At 42.0% G+C, this 16,542-nt stretch overlaps 1 pseudogene; it reads left to right on the forward strand.

Annotated features, from left to right (window-relative positions):
- Positions 1–7,333: 7,333 nt before the first annotated feature.
- Positions 7,334–15,208, forward strand: LOC138579886 (coiled-coil domain-containing protein 137-like; annotated as a pseudogene).
- Positions 15,209–16,542: the final 1,334 nt, after the last annotated feature.

Consider the following 16,542-nt stretch of genomic DNA (forward strand, 5'->3'; position numbering starts at 1 on the left):
CCTGCTACCTCTACTTTGTTGATTAGCGAAAAATGTAATTCCTGTTGTACATTGGGTTTACTAGTAACCTCCTTATAGTCTTTTTCAGATAGAGTGTTAAGAGTATTTCTTTTTGCCCCAGTGCACTTTTAAATTTTTGTTCTAGTTTATCCGTCATGGCTTCCTGAATTAATGAACACCATGCCTTGTCTTTCACTAGTGGTTCTTCACTGGGTCCATTAGCGCATTCATGATCTCTTAAAATCTTAAATAGTTCTCTGCTGTGAGAAGTGGCTTTTTATATTTTATTGTAAAACTTATTTTTTTTTGGCTGTATAATCGCATTTGTATAGATCCTAACCGCTTTCTTATACACTTCAAGGTTTGGGGCATCTTACTTCTTCCTCCAATCATAGAAATATTTTGTTTTCCTTGTTTTTAGTTCTTGAATGTCTGCATTGAACCATTTGTTATTTTTGCGTTCTTCTGGACAGAATTTTTTCTTTAATGCTGCTACAGTTTCTGTGATTTCCTTGAGTGGGCTGAGAAATGAGGTGGTCATCTCTTGTAGTGTATCTGCCTCCATAATTTCTGCAGTCAGTGTGGAAGCCCAAGGTTTTAGTTTATCAGCTGTCAATTTCTTCAGATTTCTTACTAAGATTGGTACCCTGTCCTGATTGTTTTTTTTTTTAACAAAACCTTCGCTGTTAATCTGAAAGTATATGCAATGGTGGTCTGACCACAGACATGGCAAGGCTCCACTGACAGTGATGTTAACATTGTGGGCATCAACCCAATCCAGAGTATGTCCCTTGTCATGTGTGGGGCTTCTGTCCGCTTGACCGAACCCCAAACCCCAAGGCCTCTAAGGTGCTTGCTATAGCATCAGAAGTATCGTAAAGCCAATAGTTAAGATCGCCTATCATTAGCAGTTTTGTGTTTGACTTGAGTAACTGAAGAATGTGGTTGAATAACTGGTCGGGCAAGTTGGGTCCTACTATTGGTGCACTCTATACCAATATTATGTTAAGGGTTATTTCTGCAGTCATCGCTATCTTTACTAACATTAACTCAGTATCTGGTATATCTTCTAACTTTACTTCACACAATTTTTAGCTCTGATTTAAAAATCAATGTGACACCTCCGCCTCTGCCCTCCTTCCTATCTTTCTGCAAGCTAAAGTAACCTTCTGGAAGGAAGGGCCGACTGCAGCATGTCTCCTTGTTTCCGTTAATGCACAAATGTCTAGATTTTGTTGTTGTATATGACTGCCATTTTTGCCGCCTGTTTGATAAGGGATCTGGTGATTATTAGCATAGTCTTCAGTGTGCAGGTGGGTTGCTAGTCTCTGTCCTCAGCATGATCACTAAAGGCGTTCTCGCCAGCCTCCCTACCAATTGTGCCACTTGTGGTATCCCTTTCACTATGTCTGGCTGATTGCTGTATATTAATAGTAGTCTGTGTTTGTATTCTTCCAGAGTGGTCCGGTTCCTTTAACATCCCTAGTCTCACCTCCTGTTCACCTGATTCGTCCTCTCTATGGGCCTGGTAAGCAACCTCACAGGATAGATCTGAGCCCAATAACTCAGGTGGGGCTGGTTTTGTCTTAAGTTCCTGGTGGTATTGCAGGATTTCCTAGCTGCTTGCTCATTATGATCTTATCTCTGGGCATAAACAATAAACTATTATTGTCCAGCCTAGCCCTAGTGACATTAATTGCCTCTAAAACCTTGGCAATGCCCATAGAGCTGATAGAATAAAATTGCTTGAAGGTAACAAAAAATAGGTTACTGCTTTCCGATCTTCCCTGCCCTTCATGGACCGCCACAGACTGCTTGGGGTCCCGCGCCAGTGCTCTCGCGCCCGATTTGCAAATTTAAGCACGAAAACCTCCAAGCCCTCTGGGGGTTGTAGTTTTCTAGGCAGCGTTGATATATTCACACCGTCATGTTCTTGCGATTCTGCGCTTGCAGGCAAAGTGAAACAAATACAATGCTAAAGCGAAGGCTAATACTAGTTAAAAATTCAAATTGCATAAACCTAAAAACAATGTTGCAAGTCTTCGGTGAGGGGCTCAAATACAAATTCTAGGCATCGCCGTTTCTACTCAATCTAGACATCCCTCTAATTTCCGGGCCATTTATTTCCCACCCTGCGACACACCTGCACTGCCTCCTAGCAACCCTTGCACTCTGGTTGGGTCTCTATCTGTAACCCTACAGTCCTCCCCCCCTCCCTGCACTTATCAGACACCCCTGGTCTGTGCACTTGCCACTTGCTGGCTGCACTACCATGTGTTGTTGTTTTTCATTCCTATGCTCAGCACTTTCTACTTCCCCCCTTCCCCCTTGCAACACCCCCCTCCGTCTCCCCTGCACTTGCGCATTCTCAATGTCACTGGGCCTAGTAAATCGTTGTTTTTATTCTCCATTGTTCCCCTCCATTACCTCGGCGCACTCGGAAACACATGTGTATGAGCGATACAAATAAAATATCAATAGCAATATTAAAATAATCAGGAATGCTCAAAACACAATAGCTGCTAAACTAAACTAAAATTGAATTCTGAGCATAAATCAAGATGCAACTAAAATGAAACAAAGTAATCCAAATGGCAATGTAATGAGGCTTACATTCCACAAAGACCGCTTGGGGTCTCGCGCCGGCCCTCTCGTGCCTATTTTGCACATTTAATCGCAAGAACCTATACGCCCTCTGGGGGTTGTAGTTTTCTAGGTTGCGTTGATATATTTACACTGTGATGTTCTTGCGATTCTGCGTTTGCAGGCAAAGTGAAAGAAATACAATACTGAAGCCAAGCCTAATACTAGTTAAAAATAAAATTGCATAAACCTAAAAACAATGTTGCAAGAGTTCGGCGAGGGGCTAAAATACTAAATCTAGAAGTCAATGTTGCTACTAAAATAATCAGGAATGCTAAAAATCGAATTCCGAGCAAAAATCAAGATGCTACTAAAATAAAACCATCCTTCATTCAAATATTCGATAACACATTCATTCACAGATCAACCCACCTATTCATTGGTTAACTAATTCACCGAAAGGCCTGCTTATTCAAGTTGTAATCTTCTCACCCATGCACTCACTCATTTATTCTACTGAGTGTGCTGCCTCTACCATGCTGATATCGGCAAACAATTTAAAAAAAAATAAGATTCACACCTGTTCACACTCGGAATATAAGGCGAGGTACAGACATGTTCGTGTAAGCTGGGATTCAAACAAAATAAAGCTTCTGCATATATGACCCACTCATGTACTCATAAAGGACCGCCCCTTGCCGCCTGCCTGACCCTGGTCTATAGGATAGCAATTTGTAAGGCTACCCACGTGACCTCCCTTCTAGATATTGGAGAATACAGATTGTGAGTGCAGCAGGCCACATAAGAAGCGAAATCCCCGAGTTTAATGGTAGCCCCTTAATGCCTTAATTCTACCATTGGGAAATTCCTCCATCAGTTCAATTGATGACTGCAATCCCTTCCAAGCGCTGCACGCGGCTCTCCATTAGGCTGGACAAGTAATAAGGCCGGAAGAGCTATGTTCTAAAACGTGCAAATTACACACAACTCTCCAAGGCGCAAGTCCTTTCTGAATAAAGTAACCAACGAACGCACGCTCCATCTTTTCTCGTATATTGTGTAATTGTTTTGGTTTAAAACAAATAGACAAACGTTGAATGTATATCACAAGAAGACGCCCAAAACGACACCACAGAGATGTGTTTGTTACAATCGTTATACAACAAATTGCTTTATTGTTCTCATCACTGCCCAAAACATCCTAAACACATGAAACCTCATGCACCAATTAATATGTTATTGCCAGCAAACAAAATCCATTCAAAACGAATATTACTCATTTTATGGGGACATTAATGAGCAAACACATGTCATCCCCATGTGGGAACCTTTATATAAATCAAAGCATTTTAAGAAAAATAGCATGCTCTCCTTTTTTAAAATGAAGCATTTCAAAAGCAGGTGCTGTAACAATCGCCTTGCCTTATTGCACAGTCTGCAAACAGGATTGAACCATTATACCCAAGCCCAAGCCCCATTTATGTATTTGGGGGGGCAGATGATTGGTTCTAATAGGGATATGCAACCCCTATTCCCTTGGATGGATCGACATATTCACTACTGCTGGGGCTATTTTTTCAGCACCTAACACATTATTGTGTAATCTTATTCGGTTTTCAAATGTAACAAAAGGCCCACGTATGTTCCCGGACATGTTCCCCTCAATGCATAATAAGTTAAGAAATGAGAGCATGACTAGATGGAGGGAGCGAGGGATAGGACAAGAACAGTGATGAGGAACAATAGCACTCGTTGTGAAGGGGGCTATACGTAAGCAGTGTAGGCGCTACCTCATGGTCTCTCGGTCTTGTCCCTGTCTCATAGTATTGATGATATGTCACTCCTGAGATAGGCACCACATGCAAGCGACTTTATTTTATTTTAAAAAAAATGCACGTAAACTAGACCCTCGCATTTGGATGTATTATAAGACACACACACTCTACCTCAACACTGCCTGCGCTGCCATACCAACCAAGAACCAGTGGCCGGATTAGAAACAAAGATGGCGGGAACGAGTACCGTGACATGGGAAAAGTAGGACCAAGTGTTAAGAGCATTCATTACAAGGCATTTCAAGTAAGTAGTTAAGGTACATCCCTCAATTCTTTGGTATTGAGCATGTAGAAAGCATCAATACTAAATAACCTGAAAAGATGTTGCCAAACTCACTTTAATGAATAGAAACACGAACATAGGAATCTACTGGACTCTGAACCGCAAAACCAATATTCTACTGAGAATCATTAGGATATCTGTAATGGGGAATAGGTGTAGAGGGAGATGCCCAGAAAAACCTGCTGCAGAACTGAAACATAGAAACCCCTTTGTCCTCAGCCTGAGAAGCAGCCATGCCTCTGCTGGAATGAGCTTGGGCATATAAAGGCAAAGGAAGCTGTTGCCTTTCATAAGGAAGCACAATAGTGTCAATGATCCATCTTCCCAGAGATGGAGTAGAAGGCTTGAGACCCTTAGGGGCTGCCCCAAATGTGACAAGCAATGGGTCGGTGTTCCAAAAGCCTTTGCTGTGGTCAAAACACATTCATATTCCTCGGGCAATATCTAGAAGGCCAAAGTGAGACTCAGCAGGAGACATAGTGGTCAAAGATATTTCCTGATGGAGACGAAAATGTGAGATCAGAGAAAGGTCTTAAAAATATTCCTTCTGGTAAAAAGTGTAGAAAAGGATGAAAAAAATCAAAAGCCAAAGTTCACCTGCTCTCATGGCAGAAGCTATTGCCACTAAAACAACAGCCTTGAAGGCAAGAACATTCGAAGATGCATCAGAAAGCGGCTGAAACAGAGATTCTTGTATCACCTTATGGACCAAGACAAGATCCTTGGGTAAACAGGGAGCTTCACCATAGGCCTGGAAATTAGAAAGCTATGCAACATGTGACCAGGATAAGATCCCTCCCTAAGGTTCATGCCCTCATAGCATCAAGTACAGCATGAAATATCGATGCAATCAACCTCCTCTAAAGTCAAGAAAAATACATTTGAGATCTTTGAAGCATTGGAAGACACTAGATGAAGACCACGTGTAGATCACCAACCTTTAAAACATGTCAATATGCCTAAAGTAGGACTTCCAGGAACGATTATACTTCTCAATTACCAAAACAAAATGTTCAGGCAAGCCCTTGACCTTTAAACCCCTCCTTTCGGTGACTGAAGTAGCAGAGCGTTGCCTTTGACAGTGAGATAGACTTGGACATGAGCCATTCTGGGGACTCCCATCGACAGGAATGGGCCATGTGGGGGTAATCAGAAGTATCAAGGCCTTTACTTTCCTGATCTGTGGAAGATGGGGAATAGGAGAAATAGCGTTTAGGAGGCACCTGAGCCATCTCATCACCATCACCACCCATCCCCAAAGCTTGGCGATCTCTGAGATTGGAATGATAAAGGGATAGATAAAGGCGGTAATTCATGGATCATTTGCGCCGAACAAAATGGGATTTGTGCGCCATTCTGCCTGCAAATCCTTCTTTAACTAATGGGGATTTGCGGGCAGAATGGTGCACAAATCCCGTTTTTTATGACGCAAATAATCCATGAATTACCCCCCTTATGTGTTGCATAATCCCAGAAAAGCCCAGGCATTGACAGAGGTAATGGAACACTTACCTGGATGGGTAGACATCTTGACAGGGTGGAGTAATTGTCCTGAGACAATCCACCTACATGTTTCCCTTCCAGGGAATGTAGGAATCTACTTTCGCGCCTTGAAACACTTGTGTATAGTCACGTTACAAATGCCATATCATATCATATCATATCATATCATATCCACGGTCCGGTTGTGGCTTGGTTTCTGTAGCGGAATGCACGCACTTTGAAGATTGATACTGTGATAAGCCATAGAATCTTGTGGATCTGGTCCATTTGGTGCCACCGTGGTTTTTTTTTCCAGCAGTTTCCATCCCTACATTTGTGGAGGTGTTGTGATACCTTAGCGGACTGTGACACTCTGTGAGGTATTGGTTTCCCATTGGCGAGAGATTAGCAAACTTGTCATTTACAGACGCGCATCGAAGGTTCATCATTGGCCCCGTTGTTCTTTGTTCCGTTGAGGGTGCCTGAAACTACCCATTCAACACGGTGTTGAGGAGAATAGTGGATGTTTTAGATTATCCCCTGAAGAATGCTCGCCCGAAAGGGGTTTTGAAGAACAGAAACATGTTGGGATTATATGTTTTTTAATGACACATTGAGGTTTTTGTATTTTGTCATGTGATATCTTTTGTGTCTTGTGTATGTGTATAATTTGAGGCCGATTTTTTAGATACTGTTTTTTCTAGTGTTAGAAGCTGCACTGTGTTAGGTAAGGGTAGTGTTTTATGTTTAAATTTTAGTTGAAATATTTTGAATAAACCAAAAAAATGTTTTTGAAAGTCAAGTTTTGCACGCAGTCTATTCTGTCAGGACTTGTAGTGTCGGAAAATCTATCAGAGGTTCCTAATTGAGGTGGAGGGGTGGGAGTAGAGAAAATTAATCATCTTACTCTTTATTGTATCATATAAATCAATATCCCCATTAGTGGAGTAAGATGTTATTATATGAATAGGGACTTTGTGTACCTATTTGAATACAAGGAATCTACAAGGGACCAGGGGTCAAGTGCTAAAAATATAAGTGGGGGACTCATCAACAAACTTAATGGGATGTGATGTCTCCAGAAATGTACATATCAAGGTGAAATATGCACATTTCATTCAATTGGCTTTGCATAAACACCCAAAGTAACTCTGAGACTCTACATCACGTGTGTTGCCAAAAGATCGTGCTGGCAGTGGAGGCATCCAGATTTAACAGGAATGAGGAAAAAAATGAAGGCCAAGCCCAAAAACCTGGATGATCAGGAAATCCCATTCAAGTTGCGTGAGATCCTGAAGCTCCAAAAAGAGATGAGCCAGCCAAAGAAGAAAAGGAAATGAAAAGCTGAGAACAAATATAAGCCAAGTCAAAGGCCTGACGTGCCTTTCCAGCCCTTGAATATCATGGTGCCAAAATTCAAGAAAACGAAAACCGAGTCTGTTCACCACTTCATCCAGCATATGGATAATGTGGCAAAGCACGTCATGTTCCTGACCAATAACCAGCTTGTGCGGGAGCCTGAAAAGGTTGAGCCATTGGAGGAGGAGTCAGCAAAGACAAAACCCAAAAAAGAGTTTGATAGGCGAGGTGAAGATGTTAAGGAAGAAGGCCGGAAAAAGGTGGATCAACTGGAGAAAGAGATGTTTCAAGATCGGGTGCAATTTGGTGAGGTTGCCATGGAGCCCCCAACTTTCACAGTTAAACACAGAAAGGGTGTCGACAATTGCACAGGAGGAATGACATTTGCCTTTCATAAAATCAACACACACACACAAAACCAAGAGAGATATTTTTTTCTAATAGTGTTTTTTAAAATGTTAAGAAGTGCACATGTTTTAAACTTCAAGAACCAATACAAATGCTTTCCCTGGAACTTGCAGTACCAAAATGGGACATTTTACCTTTAGTTGTTTATCTTTCATCAGGTTATATAGTGCAGTGATGAAGTGTCCGGCTTGCAGACCTGAGATTGGCTTTAATTCATAAATTCAAGAAAGACTTTCAGTGTTTCTCATTTTAGCTGGGGGGGGACTGAGTCCACCCGCTGAAAAAAGTGGGTGGACTCCATCCACCCGCGTGTACCCTCGACTTTAGCCCTGCAAGGAACAGGCAAAACGATTCTTCCAATAGCCCCTGATCCTGAGCTAGGTATTCCAGGGGTTTGTTATTGTACATCTTGGCCAATAAGTTGCAAGTGCAAACCGGAACTGGTACATTCGACCACTGAGTGTTTAAGTGTCAAGGAGCCAAGAAGATTGCCTTCAGTTTCCTGTGGTCTCTTGGCTACTAACCAAGTCAACCATTGCTGCCGCAAAAAAGAACACAAGTTACCCGCCCAGCTTTCCTAGGTCCTATCTGTGGATAACACAATTGGGTCTGGAGTACTTAAAGGTAAACCCCAGAACACATTATCATAATGAAGATACTGTAGGAGGTCCGTCATCAAGATCTAGGGCAGTGGAATCAAAATGACGTAGAACTATGTGCACAGGGACCAAATCATAAGTATTTGAATAACTAGATATTTCCATGAGAGCTTGGTCGAGGGTACCATACACATGCGTGCTGACTTTGCCCCTGAGCCTGCAACCACAGGTGAATTGGGCAGGGACCGAAAGTGCTCACAAAACCTGACAACTAGATAGACAAACAGCCGGAAGCAATGAAGTGTTATAGCACATCCTTCTGGCAGGTGCCAGTTGAAGGGTATGCTTTATTTAAATGACTTGGGCTGCAGGGGGTACTTGCCTCACGTTTGTGTCAACTTCAATAATTCTGGAGTGGGACAAGGAAGGGTGATGAGGAATTAATTCATTTATTGAATTTATATAGAACCTTTCGCCAAAAGCGATATTATAAAATATTAGAAAAACGGTACAATGTACTTGAAAATGCAAAAAACTATGAAAAATAGAAGGAGGTGGAGAGAAACAGAGTCACTAAGCAGAAATAAGGGAGAGAAGATGAGCTTTCAGGTTAGATTGAAAAATATGAAGTGATGAAGAAGAGCGGATAGAGAGAGGGAGAGAATTCCAGTGTTTAGTGGCCAAGAGGGCAAAAGATCAGAAACGGGAAGAAGCACAGGGGGGTTTGGAGAAAGTGATGAGAAGCAGATACTGTGACCGGAGATTCAGAGAGGGGGAATAGAGAAAGACTAGTGAAGAAAATTAAGGAGGAGCAGAGCCATGAGTACATTTAAAAACAATAGAAAGAAAATGTTAGAGAAGACATGATTCAAAGAGAGGCAGTGAAATAGACAGTGAAGAAGATGTGATAGAGGCACAAAAAGGTAAAGAGAAGACAAACTGAAGAATTATAAACAGACCGGAGAAGAAGAAGATGTGAGGCAGGAAGGCCAAGAAGAATAGAAGAATAGAAGAGTAGTAGTCAATACGAGAAAAGACCTGGCAAAACAGAATAAGTTTAGTAGCATGAAATGAGAGAGAGGGGCGAGCATGACAGACGTTAAAAAGAGCATAGTGGCAGGAGCGAGCAACAGAAGAGATATGCAGTTTAAAGGAAAGTGAGAGATCAAACTGCATGCGGAAGAGGAAAAGGGCAGAGAAGAAGGATGAAAAAGAGACACGGAGGAGGAAGAGTAGACGGGATAGTTCAAGTCTGACAAAACAGAACCTCAATCTTAGAAGAATTGAGGTGTAGAAAAGGAGAAGACATCCAGTTTTGTACATTACAAAGGCAAGCTGATACAATGTAGTGCAGAATAGAGTCAAAAGAAGAACGAGTGAGAGAAATATTTGTGTATCATCTGCGTACAGATGAAAGGAAAAATTAAATGAAGAAATAAGAGCAGAGAGTGTGGCAGTGTAGATTTCCCTCAAACCATGTTTTCTCCAACAGAAAGATTATCTCTGACAATGGTGTACGGAGGATTGCCAAGGCTTCTCTTAACCCATTATTCCTTAGTCTCTCATAATGACAATACAGTTGTTTCCAATAGTACCCAGGCTGAGACCAATAAACTCACTTCCCATATTTACTGAATAGGAAACTCACTGAAGTAAGGATCCAAGTTAGAGGCAGTGGAAGTGGTCAATATTTCAAGTAATGGGTTTCCATTTTGAAGGGTAAAGAAACATTTGACAATTGCACTAGTCCAGTTTTAAAATCACACAAGATGCAGGATTTTATATGTTTTATTGGACTAACTGAAAATACTATGCAAAGATAGAAGAACATGTTTCCTAAATATGTGTTTCAAACCTCACACTATAATTCGCCTTTTAAAATGCCATCAGCAATTTTAGAAAACCTTCTGGGCCCACCTTAAGACTGACTAGGCATAACTGAACTGTTATACGTGAAAAGTATCTGTTTGTTCTCTTATTGTTAATTGCAACTCTCAGAATATGTACTGTTTCTCAGGTGTTTTTATGGTCTTTTAGATAAGGCAGAAATTCCAGACCCACATTCCAGTCATACTATTACTTCAGCCAATGAAGGTTGAAATGTTTCTTTTTTTCCCTTTGTTTTGAGAATGAGCTGTACTGTTGCTTTCTTTTACTAATCATTTCACTCTGCAACATCTGATGAAGCGGTCTGTGGGACTTTGAAAGCAAAAGCTTAGATTCAATCTTTGCATAGTATTTGCAGTTAGTCCAATAAAAGGTATGAAAACCTGAATCTTTTGACATGTAGTGGGCTGTAAATGTTGCAGCAGATTTTGTGTGGGTTTGTGTGGTGAGCCTAAATCCTCGGAGAGTTGTTTGGGAGTATGTTTTCCTTAGAATTACTTTTTCTTAAATAAAATAGGCAAAACATTTCAATTATTCTGCTAATTCATTGGTTACAATTAGTGTAACAATCTAAGTGGTTTGCAAGCATCACAGATGACATATCCTTCATTAGTACCCAGCCATGGGGTTGTGGCAGACTCCCAGCCAATGTGGAGGCACAGAATGCAGACTTTACCCAATGGTAATCCCACTGCCCTGAGCCTGCTCAGGGCTGGCGGCCGCCATCTCCCCTCACCAGGGAATGAGGTAAGACTTCCACCCCCCTTGCCCCTATCTTCTACCCCATATTTCCCTTCCATCCCTCCCCCCACACTTACCTGCTTAACGGAAGCAAACGTGCATGATACACTTCTGTCTCCAGTGCGTCTGCTCCCGATCTGCGACAAGCCGCCATAGAATGGAAGAAGGGCTACACGTTGTCCCTTCTCTCCTTTCCATGGCAGACATCTTTTTGTTTTCCTTTTTTCGTTTTTTTTTTTGAATGGCCGCCATGGAAAGGGAGAAGGTCTACATGTAGTCTCTTCTCCCTTTCCATGTTGGCCATTTTGTTTGTTTACTTTTTTATTGTTTTCAATGGCCACCATGGAAGGGGAAAACTGACTTTGATTTCCCTTCCCAGACGACCATTTAAAAAAAAAACGTTTTCTGTTCCGAAATGGCAGAGAGTTTAAGAACAGAAAAAAATGCTTTTAGTACCCTGGTCTTACTGGCAGGGGTACTAATAGCAATAAGTCCCTCGCAGGGTGGTCCTTACACACTTCAAGTAATGCCCCTGGGCTGGAGGCTCCGCCCCCACACTTACCTGCTTTTCGGGAGCGAACACACTGGAAACACTTCTGTCTCACGCACGTCTGCTCCTGATCTGCGATAGGCTGCCATGTAAAGGAAGAAGGGCTACACATAGTCCCTTATCTACTTTCTATGGCGGCCATTTTTTGTTTACTGTTTTCCTTTTTTTTCAATGGCCGCCATGGACAGAGAGCAGGGACAATGTGTAATCCCTTCTCCCTTTCCATGGTGGCCATTTTGTTTGTTTACTTTTTTCATTGTTTTCAATAGCCGCCATTGAAAGGTAAAATGGACTTCGTTTTCCCTTCCCCGGGGGGCATTTTTTTTTTCTGTTTGGAAATGTCAGACTGTTTCTAAACAGAAAATAATGCTTTTAGTACCCCGGTCTTACAGATCAGGGTACTAATAGAAATTAGCCCCTCATAGTGGGGCATTACCATGTTAGGTAATGCCCCGTGGCCTTTGATAAGGACCTCCCTTTTCTCAGGCCTGTAACTATGGGTCCTGGGGCATTGCCTGAAGTGGTAATGTCCCCCATGCTCGGGGCTTGTTGCATAAATGACAGGTCATATTGTCCACTGACTTGACCCACTACCATTCTCATTGCCATTAGGTTGTCCCCATGTCATTGTCAGTTCCCTCAGAACTGCACCATTGGGCCATTTTCTTATACCAAACTCAGCCATTGACCCCCAAAACTGCCCATTGTTCCTGGCTTGCTCACATGCCACTCTCATTATTCCCAGCTTTGCACTATGTCTCTCTCATTTCCCCAAATCTGCCCTCATTTGTCTTGATTTTGTCTCATTCCACTCATGCCAACAACACTGCATGTCACCCTCATTGCCACTAAAATATTAACGGGAGCCCAGGATCACACAATTAGTCCGAAGAATACTCAATGATGTAGCACTTAGGTGCACGTCAAAACTCAGCTTCATTCAAACAATGAATCCAAACTGAGACAGGTACTATAATTGGGTAGTTTTGTTGCGGTCAGCCTTCTAGGCCTTGTGCCCTTTTTATTATGGAGAAAACCTTAGACGTGTCGCGTCTGTGGGAAAACGTTTTTTGGAGGAACCACTACCCTTCCTCCGAGGCTTTAGACAAGTTGCTGAAGATCTCACACTGTGACTGCACCACAAAGGATTTTGAACCACTGCAATAATAAGCAAAAGCCAGTTGCATGTCACATATCTCCCGTAGGAGGCCCTTTTTATTAACACGTGTTTTGGCTCATACCGAGCCTTTCTCAAAACAGGGCATTTCATGTGATCATTCTAACCCTATTTCAGTACAAATATTGGACAGAGATTAGGGAGGGGTGAAGGGTAGGATTATTAGGAAAAAGATAGAACAGAAAAAGAAAAAGAAAATGTATCCAAAACCTCAGATTAGTTGCATGTTCATTCTCACATCCTAATATTGTAGATGGCATTGCATGTACATACATTAATGTTGTGACTCATTAACATATTTCACCTTAATTATTGTTGAGTAAGCAAGAGTCTTACCAATTACTCAAAAACATAGGTGACTTCTTATGTCAAGTACATTTCACCTTGATTATTATTGCGTAGGGAAAAGTTCTTACCATCATTGTAATTATTCAAGTGTAGAGCGAAAAAAGTAATCTTGTAAAGTCCCTGGGTTAGAATCCCACCTGACAAAGTATGTTAAATGTAAAAATCAAGTTGCCCAATGGATCCATGAGTTCATTACAAACCGTGAATCCAGTTTAGTTTAGGCAAGGCTGGCATGAGCTAGTTGCGATTGGCCTTGCATAGTAGGAACCATGTAATTTTGTCTTTTGTACTCACTGGTACTGCATGTAGCATTCTCGTGCATTAGCTAACGGCATCTTGATGTTAAGCGTCTGGGCTTATGGTATCAGATACGCGTGCAGCCTAAGGATGCGATCCAAACATATCCTTTCTGATTTAACTTGCGGTCTAGCTATGTGCGCTTAAAAGCGTTCTGAACGTTTTCCTTTGGATTTCTAACAAATCCTCTGTGAAGGCAACTACTAATAGTTCTGGCTTAATGTGCCGTGCAAAATGTTTCACGCGTTTTCATTTACTAGTGACCGTACATACATTCTAACTACGTGCGCTATTTTAATCAAACATCGTATCTTGCCTGCTCTGGGACGGCACCAGGGATTGTGCTGTCCGGCCTCCTAAAGGCTTACCTGCAAAGTGCAGCGACCCCTTTCCATGTGTTGGCTGATCTACTCACGAAACTCTGAGTCAATGGCTGAGTTCAAGATGCCCTTAGCTAATGCACGAGAATGCTACATGCAGTACCAGTGAGTACAAAAGACAAAATTACATGGATCCTACTACAGATGTTATTTCTAATACATCATTACAGGGATAATTGATTGGTTGGCACTATCCATCATGGGCAGCGTGGCAAAGGGACCTTTAACTGGTTGGCATCTAGTTTACCAACCTTGGACACCCTGACAAGGCGTCAAGATATGAATGAGACATAAGTGGGGGAAGAGACTTCCATGGTCTGCTATATTTCCAATTAAAGAATACTCTTAATCATCCTGAGGTGATGAGGCCTTCTTTAGTCTTTGACCCTGGCCTTGTGTGCCGTATGGTGTCTGTGTGCATACTGAGGGAAATATGACATGTGTCCTATCTGCGACTGGCTCGTAATGAATAGCCAGTGTTTCTTGTATCTGGGTCACGTGCTAGGGTACAGTGTTTGAGAGTGGATTTCCTTCTATTTATTAAGGTTTTAGCTAATTCTAATGTGCATGTTCTGTTCTTTGTGGCCACGTATGGTGCTAGCCAGTTACTTTCTGCAACATCTTTTAGCTTACTGATCTCACGCACCTGGACATCAATGGTTAATTTGTGCTCTTATTAAAATTAATTAATTGGGAAGTCTACCACTTCATGTCCTGGGAACTATTATCTTGTGCCTACATTCTGTTCATCTACTACTCCCTTCCTAGTTTCTGACCTTGGCTCTGATCGTAACCTACTGCTGGAACTCTTCACTAGATTCTCTAATACATGTGTTTTGTAAATTCAGCATCTCGGGTTCTGAGGCCTTGTTAATTTTGAGACCTGCTGCATCCTCTCCATTTTGGAAAATGGTTGTGCCTTCATTCTTCACCATGTTGTGACCTGGGTTTCTTATGTCAATGGTTTAGAGGATACATTCACACCTGTGTATATATTCTTCATGGTTATGTGTAAACATGCTTTGTGTCTATTTGCTCTTCATTTGTATATGCACTTGTGTCTGCTACTTGTACATAGTGTGTATGTGTATAGTTATCTGGTTAGTCTCTATTTCTATATAAATATAATAACAACCTTTTGTCACTTGTTAATATGTATTTCTAAACTCTAGCCTGGTGGACTGATGTTCAGGAGGCCACCCTTGTTAGGGGAACACAGGATACTTCTGAGAAGAAAGTCAGACCAATTCACGGTAGCTTGGAGAGCAGTCAAGGCTAAATCTCGGGAGGAGTGAGGGTGATCAGAGCCCTACAATGAACACACACAGTGAAACACCAAGAATAACAATTAGACAGGAGAGTACAATAATATACTATTTATTATAGGCCCAATAGTCAACACAAATTAATTAAGAAAAGCAAATAGCAAGGTACCAAACAAGCAACACACTATGTAATATGTATACAATCACTGGAGTCAGTGCGAGGAAGTTAAAAAATGCACCAATGTAAGGGAAAGGGGTTAATAACATTAAGAGCACAGACAAAAGTCAGAGATGGCAACCCTAACTTTAGAAATCCAGCCCTACGATGAATGGAGCCTTGTGCTCAATGTCGATACATGCGTAAAAAAGCACTTGTTCCTGTGTAAAAGCCACTAAGTACCTTTTTAGGAAGCTGAAAGAAGTTAGGGAAATAATTCTGAAGGAGTACAACAACTTCCAAGAGTCAGGAGAGGATCTGCTGCGATTAACAAAGCTGTTCCCGGGATTTATGAAGTGGGAGATACCCAAGCCAAAGAGAAGCCCACAATTAATCCTCTATGCGTAAAAGCGTATGGCTGAACAAAAGGCCACTGGTAAGTGACTTCACTACTCACCGCCCTTAGCTCGGTTTTCGTCCAAACTTGACAGATACAGAGGTGGTTGTCAGAGGTTCGATTACAGGTCCAGTATGGAACAGGAGCTGGAAATCGTGATTCAGGTAATGAAGTAAGAAAACACTGATGCAGCTGATTTCAGAGCACAGGAAGGAATGTGGGACGCAGGGGGTCCCAAATCTGGTGATATGACACAGCCTCCTATCTCGTGACCTAAGGCTGCTGGGATGACAAGATTTAGTGGAGACATGCTTTTCAGGACAGGTTAGGATTCCCCAAAATCTTGAGCCAAAACACGAAATGACGATGCTCCTGCATGATAACACAGGTTAGAGCTAGACAATCCACTGGATGGACCAACAAGCACTTCCAAACAGACTCAATTGCAGCACTTTCAGGAGGCGTTGAGAGTGATTAGTCCCACCACTCCAAATGTTTGACGCACATTTGCAGGCCTCCTGAGATCAAGCGCAAAGCAGGGACAACAATGGGATCCGGGTGAAAACCTTTTTCTGAATGTCCCATGATCATATTTTGTATTGCTTGGCTCTTCCTGATGCTTGAATCCATCTGCGGGTCAGTTCTGACCTGTTGCTGATCTACTGGAATGCATTCAGGACCCCTCCTCATATCCAATTTCAGGCAAGTGCTCGCACCCGGACAACCCATGTCAAGCTCTGACCCATGTATGCACACCAGCAGTGGTCCAATCAGGGACCACTGGGGTTCTCATG

This window comes from Ambystoma mexicanum, chromosome 3p, assembly GCF_040938575.1.
Source record: "Ambystoma mexicanum isolate Mex_15411 chromosome 3p, UKY_AmexF1_1, whole genome shotgun sequence".
In the NCBI taxonomy this organism is placed as follows: Eukaryota; Metazoa; Chordata; class Amphibia; order Caudata; family Ambystomatidae; genus Ambystoma; species Ambystoma mexicanum.